Raw genomic sequence first — 22,676 nt, forward strand, 5'->3', positions numbered from 1 at the left:
ATTACCTTCAAGCCTTTAAGACCCCAGACTCTATACTTTTTGATACCCGGGCATTAGCTGATGGTCTTTTGTATGTTAAACCATCCCTGTATCCCTAGTATGAATCCCACTTGGTCAAGGTGATTTATTTTTTTAATATGCTTTTGTATTCTATTGGCCAGTATTTTGTTAAGGATTTTTACATCAATGTTCATTAGGGATATTGGTCTCTAGTTCTCAATTCTTTTGGTATCTTTGCCCGCTTTAGGTATCAGAGTTATACTAGCTTCAAAATAGGGCTTTGGAGTTTTTCATCTTTTTCTATGTTCTGGAAGAGTTTGTGTAGGATTGGTGTCAATTCTTCCCTGAATGCTTGGTAGAATTCTCCTGTGAAGCCATCTGTGTGCAGAATTTGTTGTTGCTAATCCCTTGATAACCTTGTCTATTTATTCTGTTGCTATGGGTCTGTTGAGGTTCTTGAACACATCCATCTGGGAGGGATTGTGTTTCCAAATATTGGTCCATGTCTTCCAGATTGTTGAATTTGTTAGAGTATAGACCTTCATAGTACTGTATAATAATCCTTTTGATTTCATTAGGGTTCATTGTAATGTCCCCTGATTCATCCCTCATCCTTCAAATGTCGTTTGCTCCTTCCTTTCTTTGGTTAGGTTTGCCAGTGGTCTATCAAATCTGTTAATTCTTTCAAAAAGCCAACTTTTAGCGGCATTAATTTTTCCCATAGTTTTCTTGTGTGTTTCTCTGATGTCAGAAGCCATGCCACTGGCATTTCAAATACCAGCAGTGTCACCCAAAGTGGACAGACTTCAACAAAGCTTCTATTAGACTAAGAATAGAATATGAAGAAGGGATAAGCTGCCCATCTTGATGGGTTAGCCACTGAAGACTCTATGAGTAGCAATGGAATATTGTCAGGTTCTGAAACCCTTATAAATAACAGTATGACATTGTCAGATATAGTGCTTAAAGAAGTGCCCTACAGACTGGAGGGCACTCAAAATATAACTGAGGTAAGGCTGCCTTCTCAAAATAAAGTTGATAATAAAAATGTTGATGTAGCCCCTTAATTTTCTGATGGAGCATGGCTATTAATAATTTGAAAGTGAAATGTAAGGAATGTTCACATATGAAAATTAAAAGCTGCTAAATAATGCAATTCATAAAGATCAATATCCTAGACATTAGTGAGCTGAAATTGACAAGGATTGGCAATTTTTCATCAGGAAATCATATATTTTCTATGCTGATAATGAAAAATTCCAGAGGATCGGCCTTCCCTTCATCACCAAAAAAGGGCATTTCAAGATCTATCTTGGAGAACAATGCTGTCTGTGATAGGGTAATATCTATACTTATACAAGGAAATCCAACTAATACAATTATTATTCAAAAATATGTACCAATCACCAAAGCTAGTGATAAAGAAATCGAATTGTTTTTATGAAACAGCTTGACATTGAACTAAGATGTCTTGATAATTATTGGCAGTCAGAATGCAAAGATTGAAGACAAGAAGGGACAATTGATGAAAAATATCGTCTTTGTGATAGAAACAAAGCAAGAGGTTGCATGGTGGAATTTTACTAGAACAAGAACTTCTTCATCAGAATACCTTTTGGTAACATAAATAGTATCTAAACATGTGGACCTCACCAAATGGAACACACAAAAATCAAATATGTGTGTGTTTGTTGTTGCTGTTGTTGTTCTTGCTGTTAGGTACTGTTGAGTCAGTTTTGACGCACAGTGACCTTATGCAAAACATACCAGATGCTCCTCAATCTTGAGCCATCTTCACAATTGTTACACTGGAGCCCTTAGCTGCAGCTACTCTGTCAGCCCATCTTTTCAAGGGTCTGTATCTTTTTCTCTGCCTTTCTACTGCACCCAAGGATGATGACTTTTTCTAGGGACTAGTCCATTCTGATGACATGGCCACAATGTGTGAGACAGAATCCAATCATCATCACTTCTAAGGAACATCGAGGTTGTACTTCTTCCATGATGGATTTATTTATTCTTTTGGCAGTCCATGTTCATTAACATAAGCTTCGCCAAGACCATAATTCAAATGCACCAATTCTTCTTTGGATAGTCTTACTTATGTTCAATTGCGTTTGAGGCAAATGAAAATTGCTTGGGTTTGATCTGGAACACTTTAGTCCTCACAGTCACATCATTCCTCTTTAACTCTTTAAAGAGACTTTAAAGAGGCCGTCGATTTTCCAGTGCAATGAATCATTTGATTCTTTGACAGCAGCTTCCATGAGCATTGATTTTAGAAACAAGATAAAATCCTTGATGTCAATCTTTTCTCCTCTTATCGTGATGGTTACCTATTGTTAACATAATGAAGAAGAAATAAGCTGTCCACTTCTGAGGAATTAGCCACTGAAAATCTTAGCAATTGCTGTGAGATATATACATTACATAATCATATATGAAATGCAATATCTATAAATAATAACTAACATAAATATAATACATATTTGTTGACTTCACTTAGTCTAATTTCATAGAGGACATAGAAACACGGAATACTTTTAATTATTATAAGATGAAGAAAATTTTAATATATCAATGAAAAAGATTTGTTGTTTTAAAGTTAGGAAAATCTATATATTTTAGCATCTTCCTTTTAGAGATTTATTTTTCAAAGATTTTGTCAGCGTTTCAGGTGATTTTTCCAAGGTGAGATTGAACTTTATGGACAATAACAGAACCAAAAATATAGTCTTCTCATTCAAAGTCTAGTACTTTCTTCTTTTAAACTTACACTAGATGAGCAAAAATTGAGAAAATACTGTATTGTTTAACAAATGAAACTTATGATAAAATAATAAAACCAAAATAATAATAAAACAAAAATAAAATTTAAAAAGCCGTCTTTATGTGCATAACACAATGGCATACGATGCAATTATTCCATATAATACAGAGGAAATAAAAATTCAGATTCATCACAAATGAACTACTTTTCATTCATTTTTATAAAAAATATCAACTTTTTATTTTAAATCTTAAGACACAACACACTAGAATAGAGAAGCTTTAGCTTTAAGCTTATTTATTTCTTATAAAACCTTCCAATATAGAGAAATTCAACTCCTTACTCAGAAAATTCTTTTTATTGCATCAAAAAGAGATAAAGCCACAAAAGACAGAGAGGGGAAAACAACCCATCGAATGGTATTGTCATAGCAACCAGATAAGAACAAATTTGGCATAGACAGCAACCTGATTATTCCTCTTTTTAAAAAATCAAAATTACATACCATCAAGTTTAGAAACATAACAATTGGCAAAAGCATAAGAACTCTAAAGACTATCACATGCACACTGATATCTATTTAACTATCTCAGCACTTAACCCAAATCCTCAGTTATCCAGTTGATTCTGAATCGTAAAATAGTGGCAAGTGTTGGTTAATAGAGAAATCATTTATTTTCTACAGAAACCATTATTTTCTAAAATAAATAAATGAATAAATCATTTACTTTTCCAGAAAGACCTCCCAAGTGTATTTATTTTTTCTATTCCTTATGAAACTTCAACTAGTTTGGAATTTTAGCCTTGTAATTTTTGCAATTTCGACTGCTCAATTTTGGAGGGCAATTGATCCTTAGATAGCTTTCAGAAGTGTTCAAGTTTCATGGGCTTCTTGAAAACTGCATGCTGGTTATAAATCTGCGTTTGGCTTCCACCTTTAGTGAAATCTTTCTAACAAGGCATAGAGCAGAAATCTGTATGGTATGCACTCAGACCAGGGTACCTTTTCCCCTTTTCTCTGTAGTTTCACATTTCTGGTGGAGTGAGCTGATGAAATGGGAGTGCAAAACAGGATGACCCCAATAAAATAGGCTCAGCAAATTTCCAACCATCCAAACATGTTGACCATATTTCTTAGGGTGGTAGATCATGGCTGCCCTCTTCAACTTCAGTAAATTGTGAAAGATGGAGGATGCCCTTAAGGCCACTGGGTAAATGGTTACATATTCTCTAAAACAAAATGCTCCCGTTGCAAAAAAAGAGAACACAGATTCTTTTAACATAAGAAAGAAATAGATGAGACAGCAACACAGAGAAATACTCATCATTACTCAGTAAATAACCATGAAGACATATTCATGACTTCTCAATTTAGTGTCATATGTGCAAAGAGTTGCTGAAGTAAAGTGAGGAGAAAATTCAGTCTATTTCAATGCTATTGTGCAAAACTGCATCAACCAAGCAGACATTGTTACCTAAAAGGAATGCATGCAAAGTACCAGAGAAAGAGCAAAAAGAGAATATTGTTATCCCATTTCCTAGTACACACACACACACGTGTTTTGAAGAGAGAGAAAAGGTTATCCCGTGCAAAGTAAAATTGTGACGACTAATAAATTGGTATCTGAGAAAATGTATTTCCTAACTAAAAAGGGCTGTTAGGGGTAACTAATCTAAATGAATATTGGCTGCATTAACAAGAAGAAGAAGAAAGAAAAGTAAAAGAAGACAATCTTGAAATACTTTAAGAGTGTCCTAGATAAATTATCCTGATAATGTCAACTTCAACTGAGGGTATTCGAGGTAAGACAAATCAATAAATAGCCACTTGTCCCTCCGTTTGTTGTACTGTGGTGGCTTGGGTGTTGCTGTGATGGTGGAAGCTATGGTATCACAAATGCCAGCAGGATCACCCAAAGTAAACAGGTTTCGGCTTGGCTTCCAGACTAAGAACAAATAACAAAAAAGGACTCCATTCTCCCCTTCAGAGGAAGAGCTTTAACGTATTTTCAATTATTGAAATCCAAACAAAGGAAGTAGAATACTGGGGGAGATGCTGCTGGCAGCTGGGCCCGAAGAAGAATTGATTTCCTGCAAGGGAGTCACCCATGGCTATGTGAGGCAGCTCAAGTCTGTGGGAGTCTTTGAGGTCTTCCTTCGCTGCTGGAGCATAACTTAAGGTAAAGAGTTACAGATGTAAAATCTTCTAATAATTGGAATTTGGAATGTGTGAAGTATGAATTTAGGAAGCCTGGAAGTGGTAAAAATGAAATGTAACTCATAAAGCTAAATATCCAAGGCATAAGAGAGCTGAAATGGACTGGTATTGGCCATTTTGTATCAGAAAATCATTTGATGTACTAGGCTGTAAATACCATAAACAAAAGAAATGGTGTGACATTCATTGTCAGAAAGGATCTGCTAAATCCATCAGGAACTACAAGGTTATTTGAGATCAGATTATATCTATCTGCCTTCAAGGAAGTCAAATCAATACAACTATTATTCAACTTTATGTACCAACCACAAAAGATAGTGATGAAGAAATTGAAGAATTCTACTAACAACTGCTAACTGCTTCAGTCAGGAATTGTTCAAACAATTAATTGTTCAAAATTCCAATTAACTGGAGTGGTAATTGGAGTGGAAAAGTTGGCAACAAAGAGGAAATAACAATAGTTGGAAAGTATGGACTTGGTGATAGAAATGAAGCTGAAGATTTCATGATAGAGTTTTGCAAAACCAACAAGTTTTTCAGCGAAAAATACCTTGCTTCAACAACACAAACGTTGACTACACACATGGACTTCCTCACTTGGAATACATAGAAATCAAATTGACTATATAGATGGGGAGACACAATGGAGATGCTCAAAATCAGCAACAAAAACCAGAAAAGGGGCAACCCAGAAGACAGACCATCAATTGCTCATGTGTAAGTTGAGAATAAAGTTGAAAAAAAAATTAAAACAAGGCTACAAGAGTCTAAATACATCTTTAAGTCTATCCCATCTGAATGTAAAGAACATCTCATGAACAGACTTGATACACTGAACACTAATGACAGAAGACCTAATGAGCTGTGGGAGGATAAAAGAACATTAATGAAGAAAGCAAAAGGTCATTAAAAAGACAGGAAAGAAAGAAAAGATCACAGTGGAGGTTAAAAGAGAATCCAAAACTTGTTCTTTGTAGCTAAAGCAAATGGAACCAATGATGAAGTCATGGAGTTGAATAGAAAGTTCAAAGGGAAGCTCAGGAAGACAAAGCCAAACATAAAGAATTGTGCACATTCCTAGAATGAGAAAACCAAAAGGGAAGACTGCCTTCAGCATACTTGAAACTGAAAGAACTCAAGAAAAAAATCAAGCCTCCAGTTGCACTTTTGTAAGTTTCCATAGGCAAAACATTGAATGATGTAGGAAGCATCAAGAGAAGATGGAAAGAATACACAGAATCTTTGAACCAGAAAGAACTGGTTGACATCCCACCATGTGAGGAGGTATCATATGAGTAACAACCAGTAGTGCTGAAGGAAGAAGTTCAAACTGCACTAAATGCATTGGCAAAAATAATGCTCCAAGTATAGATGGAATATCCATTGAAATGTGTCAGCAAGTCAAAGAAGCACTGGAAGTACCTGCTCATCTATGTCAGAAATTTTGAAAACAGCTACCTGGCCAACTAACTGGAAGAGATCCATATTTCTGCCCAATCCAAAGAAAGGGGACACAACAGAGTAGTCAGACTATATAATGATATCATTATTATCTCACAAGTAAAATTCTTAAAATCATCCACCACCAGTTATAGCAACACATTGACAGGGAACTGCCAGAAGTCCAGGCTGGATTCAGAATAAAACATGGTACAAAGGATGTCATTGCGGATGTCAGATGGATCTTGGCTGAAAGGAGAGATTACCAGAAAGATATTTACTTATGTTCCATTGACTATGCAGAGGTATTCCACTGTGTGGACCATCAAAACCTATGGATCACTTTGAGAAGAATGGGAATTCTGGAGAACTTCATTGTGCTCATTCAGAACGCATACCTGGATCAAGAGGCAGTTATGTGGACAGAACAAGAGAATACTCCACAGTTTCAAATCAGGAGAGGTGTATGTCAGGGTTGTATCCTTTCGCCATACTTGTTCAATCTATATGCAGAGTAAGTAAGCAGAGAAGCTGGATAATATGAAGACCAGTGAGGCATCAGAATTGGACAAAAGCTTACTAAACACCTGAGATATGCAGGTGACACAACCTTGTTTGTTGAAAGTGAGAAAGAATTGAAGCCCTTGCTCATTAAAATCAAGGATTGTAGCCTTCAATGTGGATTGCAAAACAATTTAACGAAGATCAGTATCCTCAAAACGATACCAATAGGTCACATCATGATAAATGGAGAAAAGGTTAGTATTGTGAATGACTTTTTCTTGCTTAGATCCTCAATCAATGCTCATGGAAGAAGCGGCAATCAAAAGATTAAGACCAAGTTGCATTTGGTAAATCTGGTGCACAGACCCCTTTTTTTTAATTAAATGCTTTTACTGGGGGCTCTTACACTTCATATCGCAATCCATACAAATCAAGCACATTTGTACATATGCTGCCATCATCATTTTCAAAACATTTTCTTTCTACTTGAGTCCTTGATATCAGCTCCTCATTTTCTTTCCCTCCCCCATTCTCCCTCCCAAGGGATATAATTTATCCCTTGATAAATTATAGAGTATTATTTTCCTATATTACATAGTCCTTTGTCTCCTTTCACCCACTTTTCTGTTGTTTGTCCCCCTGGGAGGCGGTTATATGTCCATCCTTGTGATCCATTCCCCCTTTCTCCCCCCACCTTCCCCTCTTGGTATCTCTATTCTCATTATTGGTCCTGAGGGGTTTATCTGTCCTGGATTCCCAGTGTTGTGGGTTCTTATCTGTAGCAGTGTACATGTGCTGGTCTAGTCCAATTTGTAAGGTAGAATTGAGGTCATGATAGTGATGGGAAGGAATCATTAAAGAACTAGAGGAATGTTATATGTTTCATCATTGAAATACTGCACCCTGTCTGGCTAGTCTCTTCCTTGTGACCCTTCTCTGAGGGGATGCCCAATTGTCTACAGATGGGCTTGAGTCTCCACTCCACATCCTGCACCCCCAACCCTCCATTCACGTTGGAATGATTTTGTTCTGGTCTTAGATGCCTTATACCTGATCCCTTTGACACCTCATGATCACACAGCTTGGTGTGCTTCTTCCATGTGGACTTTGTTGCTTCTTAGCTAGATGGCCCCTTTTTTCTTCAAGCCTTTAGGACCCCAGATGCTATATCTTTTGATAGCCGAGAACCATCAGCTTTCTTCACCGCATTTACTTAAGCCCCTATTTTATCTTCAGTGAGCATGTCGAGAAAGTGAGCATCAAAGAATGCCGGAATATTAGAAAAAAGTGTTCTTCTGTTGAGGGAGTACTTGAGTCGAGACCCAATGTCCATTTGCTACCTTAATACTCAATATATAAATATTAGTACATAGATCTATTTTCCTTGCGTTTTACATATATACATTTACATATGTACATGCCTGTATTTAGACTTCTGTAAATGTCCTTTGCCTCCTAGTTCTTTCCTCTGTTTCCGTTTGCTTTCCTCTTGTCCTACTGTCATGTTCTGCCTTCATTAGGGTTCAGTTATTCCTCGCTGTTACATTGCCCTTGATTAAGCCCCACAAGGCCTCCTACGCTCTTCTCTCCATTGATTTGAAGTCACTTGTTGTTTCCTTGTCCCTGGGCTGTTTACACCCCCACCGTCCTTTCTCCCACCTCCCTTTCTCCTGTGTCTCACCAGAACCATTGATCCTGTTGTTTTCTTCTCCAGATGGTTTATCCCATTTATCTTATCTAGAAAGATATACAGAGACATTAATAAATGCAAAAATCAGGCAATGCCAAGCCAAAAAAAACAACAACAAAGGTAGACAGAACCAACAAAACAACAACAAAAAAGTATTATAACAACACCAAAAAGAAATCCAATGACAAAAAAAGGAAAAGTCTATAAATAGTTCCAGGTCTGTTTTTACTTTAAGAGTGTTTTTCAGTTGAGTCTGATGGGGTGCCACACTCTGTCCCCAAAGTCTATTTTTGGAATTCCCCAGGGACTTCATTGCTCTGCTCCCCGTGCTGCTCTGTTGCATCCTCTTAGTTTTCACCCCAGTGTGATGGGGTCAGAACCTGGTTAATTCCCGCACTGCGTCTCCAGTGTTGCCCCCCACAGTGCTTTGGTTCAGTGAAGGACATCGTGTCTCATAGTGGGTCCAGCCCAATGGTCCTCTCTGTACATTGTCTGATCTGAGCAGGAATATCATCCTCGGGTCTTGGTGGGCCAGGATGTGTTCCCCTCACTTGTCACCCCTCTTCATTTCTCCTGTGTGCTCTAATCATATGTGCTCCTCGCCCCAGACTGTAGCTTTGGTGCTGTCCTCTGAAGTGCATTCTTCTGGGGCGGTCCACATAGTTGAGATTGGGGCTGGCCCCGCAGACATGTTGTATTCATGTCTTAGTGCACTGGGTTGAAGTCTGGTCTCTCTCTTCCTCTCCACACAGACCTCTTTAGGTACTTGGAAAGTAAGGATGTTATTTTGAGGATGTGTTAGTCTGGGTGGACTAGAGAAAAAAATCCATGGACACACATGTGTATAAAAAAGAGATTTATATACAGGAGCAAGTGAACATTGAGAAAACTCCCCAGCCCAGTCCAGATCAAGTCCATAAATCTGATATTAGCCCATATGTCTGATACCAATCTATAAAGTCCTCTTCAGACTCACAAAACACATGCAATGATGCCAAATGTAGAAGATCACAGGCCAGTGGGTAGAAGCCTTTGGATCCAGTGGCACTGGAAACATCTCAGTGCTGGCGGGGTCTCTGAATCATGGTGGGTCCATGTGTCTTGTCAGCTGCTATATCTCCCAGGGTGTGAGCAGAGAGTCTCCCACCTCCAAGGAGGAAATACCAGATTTCCCAGAATTCCCAGGAGACGACCATGCCCACACAGAAGCTTCATTGGCTATAATCTGATTGACAGACTAGACTCCACCTCATTCACTCATAATCCTCTCAAATTGACAATTACATAACTACCACAGAGGACGAAGGTGTGTCTGACCCAAGCCATGGCATTTTTACTGACCATATGCATGTGAAGGTTGGACTTTGAATAAGGAAGACTGAATTAAAAATGATGCATTTGAATTGTGGTGCTGGTAAAAGATATTGAAAATATCATGGTTTGCTAATAGGGTAGACAGATGTCTTGGAAAAATTACAGAGAGATTGCTCCTTAGAGACAAGGATAGCAGGGCTTTGTCTTATATACGTTGGACATATTGTTTGGATAGGTCAGTCCCTAGAGAAGGACATCATTTTTGGTAAAGTGGAGGAACAGTGATTAAAAAAAAGAGGCCCTGGACAAGATGGATTGGCACAGTGGCTACATCAACGGACTTGGGCATAGCAACAATTGTGAAAATGGCATGGGACTATGCAGTGTTGTGCACAGAGTCACATAGGCCCGGAGCGAACTAGATGACACCCATCAACAATAACAACAACATGATAACAATTTAGTAAATACTTTTCAACATTAGGACAATTCATATAAATAACTGTGCCAATGAAAATGTATTAGTTACGATCTTGACTATGAAGTTAGTAAGGAATATGGGAGTTACCCCCTGTCTCTCTTCATTGTGGATGTTAGGTATTATCAAGTCAGAGAAGCAAACTATGCCCAATCCTGCACCATCCTCACATTTTTAATGTTAGAGTCCTTTGTTGCCATCATTGGGTCACCTCTTGGAAGGTCGTCCCCTTTGAGTCTGACACGCTCCTTTATTAAGCATGATGTATGTTTCCAGAAACTGATCTCTCCTGATAACGTGCTCAAAATTCAGAGATGAAATTTTGCAATTTTTGCCATTCTGAGTGTACTTCTTCACAGACAGGTTTGTTTGTTCTTCTGGCAGTATATGGTAGTGTCTATATTTTTGCCAACACAATAATTTAAATGCATTGATTATTTTATGGTTATAGCCTTATTTATTGTCTAGCATTTGCATGTGTTTGATGGTATTTAAAATTCCATGGTGTGAGTCAAACACAAAGTGACATATTTGTCCCTTTGCACTGTAAAGAGTTTGTGTTAGTCTGGTTTGACTAGAGAAACAAATTCAGAGGCACTCATGTGTGTAAGAGAGAGTTTTACCTCAAAGAGTAACTACATTAAGAAAATATCCTAGCTGAGTCCAGATTGAGTTCCTAAGTCCAATATTAGCCCACATGTCCAATACCAATCTATAAATTCCTCTTCAGACTCATGCAACACATGCAATGAGGCAAAGTGCAGGAAGAACATGGGTTAGTAGGTGGAAAGACTTATAGATACAGTGGTGTGTGAGCATCTCAGCACTGGCAGGGGTTTGCACGTGGCTCCTTCAGCTCCAGGGCTCTAGTGTAGCTCCATGTGTCTTGTCAACAGGAATATATCTCAGGTAGTGTTTGTCTTTCCTGCCTCCACTGAGCTATTTATCTTCTTAACACCTCCAAATGAGATCATCAAGCTGCCACCAGATTGACAAGCTAAACTCCACCCCTTCACTCTTAATGGTCTCAAGTTGGCAGCAGATTATGTAACTACCACAGAGTTCTTTGCATCAAATTTGCCATACACATTAAGTCCTTTATCTCTTGGCTACTGCTTCAATGAGCATTAATTGTGAATCTAAGTAAAATGAAATTCTTGACGATTTCAATATTTTCTCTATCATGATTGTGTCTATTGGTCCAGTTCTGCAGATTTTTGGTTATCTTTACATTAAACTCTATGTAAAGAGAGAGATTTATACCAAGAAAATGGATCACACAATGATAACAGTGGGTATGTTTAGTCCATTTCAAGTCTCTGGATCAGATGTTCAGCTGGAGGTGTCCCCATGGGTGGAGGCTTCTTCCATAGGTGTCAGAGCTGATAGAGCATGAATCAAGAAGACCAACCCGCATTCCAGGAGAGACAGACAGCTGCCGGTCAGGATTGTGATTGCTGATGGTCTCCAGAATCAGCAAGCAAGTGCGTGGGTCATCACCTCAAGGGCAAGCCATCAGAGGTCAATGAGTCACATGCAGCAGCCGAATTTAGCAAGAAACAATGATGTTCTCCACAGTGTCTGCTTAGGTCTCTAGTATGCCCCACCTCCAAGGAAATACCAGGCCTGAAATCTGAGTAATGAGTTGCTTTCCAACCAAATCTCCCACAATTGCTCAGCTGCTCACCACAGATCCCATCATGGATTTGATTACATTATGTTAGATTATATTTTGGGGGAAGTCTCAATTCCCAACTACAGAGAATCCTGGCCCAGTGAAACTGATACAAAAACTATCACATGCATTTAGGTGATCACTTTTGATGTGATCTGATTATATCATATCAGTTGTAAGGAACGTTTCCACAGGGGTGTGATTTGCATTCAACATATATATGAATATTTTGACAAAGTTCATTGCATCTGACTCATCATCACCTGACCTTTAGTTCTTGGAATTCATCAGACTCAAATGATTCTGAGTCTGCAGCCTGGAACCCCATTTGATTGTCTAGGAATTGTCAACTTCTGTAGCCCTTCAGACATCAGAGTGGTGAGCTGCTGAAGAAGGAATCAGCTGCAGGAATCAGCTGCCCACTTTGGCAGAAGCATTCACTGAAAATCATATGTGCGGAATTGAAACATTGTCAGATAGCAAAAGACTAATGAATGGAAGCAGAACAGTGTTGGAGATAGTGTCTGCGGTTTGGCTTCTAAGGTTGCAATCTAAATGTGACTGAGGAGGAGGTAGCTGATTTCTCAAAGTGTATTTAATTACAGTGACATGGTTGAAGTAAAACCCGTGGTAGTAGAACCCTCAGGATCTTCCTTTGCTGATGCGACATGACTCAAGGCATGGGGTAAAGCAGCCACACTCTAATAATCAAAACTTAGAATGTGCAAATTATAAATCTAGGAAAATAGAAGATCATCAAAAAATGAAATGGAGCATATGAGAATCAATACATAGGTGTTAGTGAGCTGTAATGAAATATTATTGATCATTGTGAATTAAAAAATCACAGGTTATGATGCTGGGAATGACATAATCAAGAGGAGCAGTGTTGCATTAACAGTCAAAAAGGACTTTTTAAAATCTACTTTGAAGTGCAATGCTGTCCATGAGAGAATTATATCTGTCTTCAAGGAAATCCAATCCATACAACTATTATTCAAATTTATGCACCAACCATATAAGCTGGTGATGAAGAAATTAAAGAATTCTACAAAAGTCTTCAGTATGAAATTGATCAAACATGCAATCATGACCCATTGATAATTATTGGTGATTGGAATGCAAAAGTTGGAAACAAAGAAGAAGGAACAGCAGTGAGGAATAGGGATCTTAGTGAAAGAAACAAAGCTGGCAACTGAATGTAGAATTTTCAAGGCCAACGAGTTGTTCATAGCAAATATCTTATTTCAACAACAGAAAAGGCAACTATACACATGGACTTCTCCAGATGGAATACACAGAAATCAAATTGACTACATCTGTGGAAAGACATGATGCAGAAGCTCAGTATCAGCAGCTAAAAGCAGGCCAGGGGCTAACTAGGGAACAGCTCATCAATTGTTCATATGCAAGTTCAGGATAAAGCTGAATAAAATGAAAAGCAAGTCCAGGAGAGTCAAAATATGACCTTGTGTCTATCCTACCTGAATTTTAAGAAAATCTCAGGAACAGATTTAAGCATTGAACACTAATGACAGAATATTTTATGAGATGTGGGAGGACATCAAGAGCATCATTCACGAAGAAAGCAAAGGGTCATTAAAAAGACAGGAAAGAAAGAAAAGATCCAAGTGGATGTCAGAAGAGACTAAAACTTGCTCTACATTGTGCAATAGCTAAGGCATATTGAAGAAATAATGAAGTCAAAGAGCTGAAAAGAAAATTTCAAGAGGCCGAATGAGAAGACCAAGTGAAACATTATAATGAAATATGCATAGCATTAGAGTTAGAAAACCAGAAAAAAAACACACTCAGCATAATCTTAAACTGAAAAAAAAAACTAAAGAAAAAGCCAAGCCTCAAACTGCAATATTGAAAGATCTGAAGGGCAAAATGTTAAACAATGTAGGAAGCATCAAAAGAAGATGGAAAGAATACAAGAGTCACTGAATGAGTCGAACCATTTCAAGAGGTAGTAGTCAGAACCATTGGTGCTGATGGAAGAAGTTCAAACTGCTCTGGGACAATTAGCCATAAACAAGGCTCCAGGAATTGACACAGTTCCAAGGGAAAGGTTTCAACAAGCTGATGATGCACTCATTCATTTCTGCCAGGAAATTTGGAAGACAGCTACTTAGCCAACTGACTAGAAGATCCTTATTTGTACACATTACAAAAGAAGGTGGTCTAACATAGTGCTCAGATTATAGAACAATATCATTGATATCACACGCAAGTAAAATTTTGCTGAAGATTATCCAACATCACTTGCAGCCGTACATTGACAGGGACCTGCCAGAGGTTCAGTCCAGATTCCAAGAGAATGTGGAACAAGGGATATCATTGCTAATTTTAGATGGATCTTAGCTGCAAGCAGAGAATGCCAAAAGATATCATTGTGTTTCATTGACTTTGTCAAGGCATTTGACTGTATGGATTATAACAAATCATGAACAGCATTGAGAAGGGGAATCCCAAAGCACTACACTGTGCTCATGTGAAACTGTACAAGGAACTAGAGACAGTTGTATAAACATACAAGGGAACACTGTGTGTTTCAAAATAAGGAGAGGTTCATGTCAGGGTTGTATCCTCTCACTATACTTAACCAAGCTGTATGCTGATCAAATCATGAGAGAAGCTACATTTTATGGAGAAAAATGTGGCATCAGCATTGGAGGAAGGTTTATTAATTACCTTGAGAAGGCACGTGACACAGAGTTGCTTGCTTAACATGAAGAGGACTTGTAGCACTTGCTGATGACGATCAAGAATTGCAGCCTTCAGAATGATTACAAATCAATATAAAGAAGACCAAAATCCTCACTACTATACCAATAGATAAGATCACGATAAATGAAGAAAAGTTTGATGTTATCATGGGTTTTGTCCTGCTTGGATTCACAATCAATACTTATGGAAGGAGCAGTCAAAAGATCAAACAATGCATTTAATTGGCCAAATATGCTGCACAAGACCTCTTTGGGATATCAAAAAGCAGGGAGATTTTTTTGAGGCCTAAGTTACACCTGACCCAAGTCATGATGTTTTCAATTGCCTCATATGCATGTAAAAGTTGGTCATCAAATAGGAAGACTGAAGAAGAATTGATGCATATGAAAATAGTGCTGTGAAGCATATTGAAAGTACCATGATTGCCAAAAGAACACACAAATCTGTCTTGGAATCCTCCCTGCAGGCAAGGATTACCAGACTTTCTCTCATCTATTTTGGACAATTTGTCAGCAGCAATCAGTCCTTGGAGAAGAATGTCACGTTAGGTGAAGTACAGGGCAGTGAAAAAGAGGAAATCTTTCAACCGAAAGGATTGACCCAGGCTTGCATCTATCTCAAACATAAGGGTAATTGTGAGGATGATACAGGACCAGGCAGCCGTTCATTCCGTGGCATATGGAGGCACCATGACTTGAAACCAACTGGAAGGGACCGAACAACAACAGTGCAATAAATATGGCGAGTGGTAATAGCTGCTTAGCAGTATTGTGGAAACAGGTGACGAAGGTTTGGGTGCATTCTGTATGCACATGGATGACAGCAGAATGATGCTGAAGCATATTTAAGTCTGGAAAATGTAGAAGGAACAAAAACAAAATGAGGGCGATCTTGTTCAACTGACTTCTCTAGAGAAGCAAAACCACTGACTCTTGTATATGTATGCATAACCAAATAGATTTATACCCAGAAAGGGTCTGACACAGTTGTAGATGTGGGTATTTCAGGCTTATTAAAGTCAATAGGTCAATATAAGCTGAAGGCTTCTCCTGACTCCTAAAGCTGCAAAGACTGAAAAACAGGAAGCTGGAAGATTAAATAGGAAAGCCACAGGCTGGTCAGTACAAAGCTGAATGAATCTGTGGTTGCCAAATCAATTAAAGGTGGGCAGTTCACTGGTGCCTTCTGGAGTTAACATACAATATAACAGCGGTCAATTAACCAGAGATAGGATCCAAATCCAGCAGTAGAAGTGAGCTAGTTTCTGTACACTGTCAATCGATACTGAATAGGCCATACATTGAATAAAACTTCCCTCAAGTGTATGAAAACTGTGACCAAATCCATTGCTTGGTTGCTTCACAGAAAAATTTCCTCATGATGTTGACCACATTATGTATGTTACATCATATGATGGGAAGATCTCAGATCACCCACTTTGACAGAAAGTCTAACTATCCTAATGATCACAAATGGGAGACAAAGTGAGAGTGAGTATGAATCACTGCATTTTTTCATTTTTTGGAGAGCATCCTAAAACATACTCACTTTATAGTAAAAAGGTACTTCAAAAATTATTTCAAAAGATGAAATGCTTAAAAATATATATAACCAAAGGAACAAAAGAAATATACAAATAAAATTACAAAGCACTTTTATAAGAAACCAACAGAGACCTACATAAATGGAAGCATATACCATAGTCACAAATATAGGATTTAACATATGACTCAAAGCAATATACATACGTAGTGCAATCTTGATGCAGACTCCAGCAACATTCTTTAAAAAGACGAAAAATAATAATCGTACTTAGTAGATTTGTAAATATAAAAAAGCAAAGAAAGAAAAGGCCTGGGTAAGTAAAGCACAATTAAAGATAAAGAACTAAATAGGAGGCCTCACACTTCTTGATCTCAAAACCTACTGCATCGCAGCTGTTTTCCTAGAGCTTGTGGTCCTTAGTCACCCTTCTGATCTGGAACTGAATGAACCACGTGAAAGAATAAAAACGATTTAAGAACAAAAGAGCAGCATTCGCCCAACGGTAAAGTTCTGAGTGGTAGGAAAGGAGGAAAGGACACAGGAAACTAGTTCGTAAATGCTTCCGCTGCCCCCACCCACCCACACTGCAACTATCCAACTATCATGATCCCAATCCTACCTTGCAACTCTGGCTAGACCAGAGGATCTACACTGGTACAGAATGGAACTGGATACACAGGGAATCCAGGGAGGATGATCCCTTCAGGACCAGTGGTGTGAGTGGCGGCGATACTGAGAGTGTAGAGGGAAGATGGGTTGGAAAGGGGGAACCGATTGCAAAGATCTACATGTAACCTCCTCCCTGGGGGGGCGGAAAACAGAAAAGTGGGTGAAGGGAGACCTCAGACAGGGCAAGATATGACAAAATAATAATTTATAAATTATCAAGGGTTCATGAGGGAAGGGGGAGTAGGGAGGGAGGGATAAAAATGAGGAGCTGATGCCAGGGGCTTAAGTGGAGAGCAAATGTTTTGAGAATGATGAGGGCAATGAATGTACAAACGTGCTTTACACAATTGATGTATGTATGGATTATGATAAGAGTTGTAGGAGACCCTAATAAAACAATTTTTAATAATTAAAAATTAAAAAAAAGAATTATGAAAAAAGTTTTTGCCATAACTTTCCTAGCTGAGCTGTCTGGAATATAACTGGTCCAGCAGATCCCCTTGAAAGTCACTGCTTGATAAAACCTTTTATTGATTGATTGATTTGGTCAAGCATTGGTAAGAATAAAAGATAGCCTTTTCCCCACTATCTCCTCCCGTGTCCACCTGGAACTGTCAGTCCCATTGTTTTCCCCCTTCTGATTGTTTATCCTGCCTATCTTATATATATAGACATGCAAAAACAATAATTAACCCAGGGACAAGAGAAAAACAAGTGACCTAAAAGCAGTGACGAGGAGGGTATAGGATGCCTGGTAGGGCTAGATCAAGGGCAATGTGGCCAAAAGGAAATAGTGAAAGCTGAATGGCCAAACATGATAGTGGGACAAGAGGAAAGTAAAAGGAAATAGAAGAAAGAACTAGGAGACAAAGGACATTTATAGCGGTATAAATACAGTCATGTACATAGGTAAATATATGTATATATAACGATAGGGAAATAGATCTATGTAAATAGATTTATATGTTAAGTATTAAGGTAGCTATGGACATTGGGCCTCTGCTCAAGTACTCCTTCACACAAGAACACTTTGTTCTAATAACCCAGTATTTTGTGGTGCTCAGCTTCTCAACATGGTAGCTGAAGACAAAGCGGGTACATAAGCAAATGTGGTAAAGAAAGCTGATGGTGCCCAGCTATAAAAAGATACAGGATCTGGGGTCTTAAAGGCTTGAAGATAAACAAGCGGCCATCTAGTTGAAAAGCAACGAAGTCCACATGGAAGAAGCACAGCAACCTGTGTGATCCTAAGGTGTTGATGGGATCAGATATAAGGCATCAAAGACTCAGAACAAAATATCATATCAAGGTGAATGAGGGCATGTGTAGAGGGAGATCCAAAGCCCATCTGTAGCAATTGGACATCCCTTCACATAGGTGTCATTAGAAAGCGATGAGCCAGTCAGGGTGCAGTATAGCACTGATGAAACATGCAACTTTCCTCTAGTTCTTTAATGCTCCCCCACCCCCCCCCACTATCATGACCCCAATTCTACCTTACAAATCTGACTAGATCAGAGCATGTACACTGGTGCAGATAAGAGCTCAGCACACAGGGAATCCAGGGCAGATAACCCCCTCAGAACCAATAAGGGTAGAGATACCAGGAGGGTAAGGGAAGATGAGGGGAGAAAAAGGGAACCAATCCCAAGGATCAATATATAACACCCATCTCAGGGAGATGAACAACAGAAAAGTGGGTGAAGGGAGACAGTGGTCAGTGTAAGACATGAACAAAGTAATAATGTATAAATTATCAAGGGTTCATGAGGGAGGGAAGGTTGGGGAGAGAGAGGGAAAAATGAGGAGCTGATACTAAGGGCTCAAGTAGAAAGGAAATGTTTTGAAAATGATGATGGCAACATATGAACAAATGTGCTTTACACAATGGATGGATGAATGGATGGATGGATGGATGGATGGATGGATGGATGGATGGATGGATTGATGGAGGGATGGATGGAAAGAACTCTAAGGGCCTCCAATAAAATGATTTTAAAAAAAGAAAGAAATAGCCCTGTTGGTGTAGTGGGTAACGTATTGGGCTATTAAATGAATGATCCCCACCAGTCTTTTCAAAGGAGAAAGATGAGGTTTGCTGCTTCCATATAGGTTTATAGCCTTGGAAACCCGCAAGGTCATTTCTACTCAGTCTAATAAAGTCACTATGAGTTAGAATAGACTCTATACAGGTTGTTTGGATTTGAGTGTTCTGTAAGAACAACTTACAGGTGGTGATATCTTACCTATGGTGGTGATATCTGACTTTCTCCAACTTCAACTGAACTATAGAATCAAACTCCATGTAAGTTAGTTAGTTTATTGTGCCAACCTGACCGATAAACACATGTGGGGTTAATTGAAGGGCAGAGGGATAAATGGCTCAGTGAGCCTCACCTTTCTAGTTCTCGGGTCTCTTTCTTTCTGATGGTCGGACCAGGGTGCAGCTGCCTTAGCTAGTTCCCTGCTTCAGCTGGCAAGGCTCACTTCCTGCAAGACATCCCTGAGGAGAAGCCACATGGACCTACCCCGTTGCAGCCCTGGGTGCTGAAGCATCCATGTGGAGACCCCTGCCAGTGCTGAGATGGTTACACGTTCACTGATTCGGCTTTCCTTCTGCAGTCAGTGTCATTGCATCTGTTTTATGAGATGGAGGAGGACTTAGTGGATTGGTGTTGGACATATGGGTTAATGGGTTAATGTTGGACTTGTGGGCTTGGGCAACACTAGTTTGGGATGTTTTCTTGATGCGCACTTAACCTTTATATAAAACTTTCTCTTATACTTGAGTTTCTGTGGATTTGTTTCTCTAAAGCACCCAGACTAACACACCATGTCATACCAGGATTCCTCTGAGGCATGGGTTAGACATGTCTCCTCCTCCTTTCCCCCTTTGCCATTTCTGACACAAGCTTTCTCTATCATGTTATTCTAGATAACTCTACTGCATTTGATAATTCATTGCAATGACTGTGCAGAACTCACAGATACTCCTCACAATTAGAAAGTTTTTAAAGGGAATAACTGATAACATCTTGGTATCTGAAATGTCCTTAGCCTCTCAGCCATGCAGCCCCTTAGGCTCTGCCTTGCTCTGATAAATGTCCAAATGTGCCCCCTGCCCACGCCTCAGTTTAAAGGTGTTCAGCTGCAGTCCCTTGGATCAGCAAACACAGATTCTCTGCTTAATTTTCAGAACGCACCGCACTCCACAAGGGAGTCTCCTGCCCACAGACTCTCAGATGTACTTGTATCATTGGCTGGGAAGTTCTCTGCTCTGTCCCCTGCTCTGGCTCCAGCTTCTGCTGCTGCTGTTCCTCTGCTTCTTCTCTGCTGACACAGCTTTCTGTCCTGAGGTCTCAGGGTCCAAAGGACACGCTCCACTTCTGGTTCTTCTCCCTTGATGGCAGTGAGATCCTCTTTTATGCCGATTAGATGACTTATTTTGCACTCAACTCTATGGAAAAACTGAAAAATCCTCATGAAAATATTCCAAGATTTTATAATCATGATTATCTCTGTGAACAATCACTCACAATGGAATCATATAATCCTATCAGCATCTTTCCCCATCCTCTTTCACCCAAGCCCATAAGGAAAATGTCATTTTCTATGATTTACAAAACGATTACTTGAAGAGTTGTATCAATTCATTTACTGCACCATACACCCTACTAAGACAAAGACAAATATATTGCTGAAAGAACTTGTTTGAAATCATCCACTGATCAAAATTGTACAAGTAAGCATATTTTGTTGGGAATAAACGTGTGCATGTATAGATTAGAACCCTAGTAGCAATACTTTTGACTTACCTTCATAAGGTAGTTTAATTCTGCATGACTCTAGTGTTCTTTCCTATAGCTCTGAAGTTATGATTCATATATACGTTTAGGACTAATTGAAATATGCAAAATAAATATAGAATTTAGCAAACAAAACCTCTCAATTTAACAAAATGATATATTTGAGGTTTCAACTAGGTATATAGATATGAATAATAAGATTTTTTTCATTTGTTCATTTGCAAAGAATAAGATAACATGTTTATTGATTGGTTGTACAGTAGCACAAACTCTTTGATGGCTATATAAACAATGGTTAGTGTGTCAAGGGAAGATCTGTGAGGATACTCTCTAGAGAAAACGCACAGGGGAGTGTGAGTGCAGAAAGGATCTCCGGGAAAACCTAGGGAACACTGCCTTCAGGCTACGACTGGGCGTCCTGAGTGCAGTGAAAGGAAAAGAGTGCACGCAGCAAAGGTTTTCCAGACAAACAAGAGTCCTCTGGCTCATTTTACATTGCCCACATTCATCAGAATGAGGAGATTAGTATTTCCCTTGGACCAAATGTTCTGCATGAATAGAACATTCTGGGTCTTCTCTGTAAGAAATGTAGAGAGAGAGAGAGAGAGATGGGCTTCACTCATAAGACACTGAAAGTGACCATCTGGAGGACGGAAGCAGTTGAGTATAACCAATAGAGACATATACATTTTTTCTAGACCAACTTCATAAGAAAGAGGCCCAGCAACGATCCTTAAAATTTTCTCAATAAGACTCTGCCTATGAAGAATTCAAACAAATGCATGGACTAGGTTCAGAGTCCATGAAGCCAGTTTCTAAGTGAGATTTTTCATGACTCTTGAATCTACTTCACCTCCATGGAAACTCTGAGGAATAGAAAACACACCAAGCACTCTCATTGCCTCCATCCCTTTACACCATGCACGCTTTTAGGATGAGGCAGGTCCAAACTGAAGTAGCAAAGATTTTATTTAAATAAAGTGCAGAATTTTTATTAATATCTTGAAATAAAAACTCTAACTTCAAACTTTAGGCTGTTTTAAATTTCAAATGAGAGGAAAATCTAGGTCAGTCTTTTCCTAAGAGTGAAAAGAGAAACTAAAGTCCTTGCCAGAGTTTTCATCAAAGGGCAGGAGTATGTCGTCCTCGTTGAATCAAGTAGAAAGCACAGAGGCAAAAGGTAAAGGCTGTGGTTTCATTACTAGACTGATTCTGCTTGTCCACTTGTACCCTAGAATAATGTTGAGGAAAATTATGCAATGGCATTTAAAATATTCAAGGTATGTTTTTAATTAATAAAAAGCAGGTAAAAATAATGTTATTCTGTCTCTGTTAGATGAACATCAGTATAGTTATAATTTTGACACTACTTGCTTTATTTGTTTCTTTGAACATTCTAAATTATCTTTCCTGAGTTTCTCCTTAATAGCAAGAAAAATAATGTCATTTAAAAACTGCATATACTTAGAAAATGGATCTAGTGTTTCGAGTCATTTTCTCTGCAATTTTTCATTAGCATATTTATCTTATTTTTAAGTCAAAAAGAACATTTATCTATATAAAATGACGCATTATTTATAAAAAATAAATTTCATATCGAATACCACAATTCAGGTTTAGAGCAAATCATTAGGTTGTGTGGGTTAAGTATCTCCATACTCATTTGTAAATGAGCTCAGAGAAAGTCTATGAATTCCCTAATGGATAGAAACAGGATGAAAACAAAGACTCTCTGATCTGAGCTCAGGCAATATCCAGTTGAGTAAAATTTTTCTCCATTGTTATTCTTGTTGTTAGGTGTCATTGAGCTGGTTCCAATTCATAGAGTTGCTGT

The sequence above is a fragment of the Echinops telfairi genome, unplaced genomic scaffold, assembly GCF_000313985.2.
Source record: "Echinops telfairi isolate 266 unplaced genomic scaffold, ASM31398v2 ScPeMD7_6;HRSCAF=24_0, whole genome shotgun sequence".
NCBI classification, from domain to species: Eukaryota; Metazoa; Chordata; class Mammalia; order Afrosoricida; family Tenrecidae; genus Echinops; species Echinops telfairi.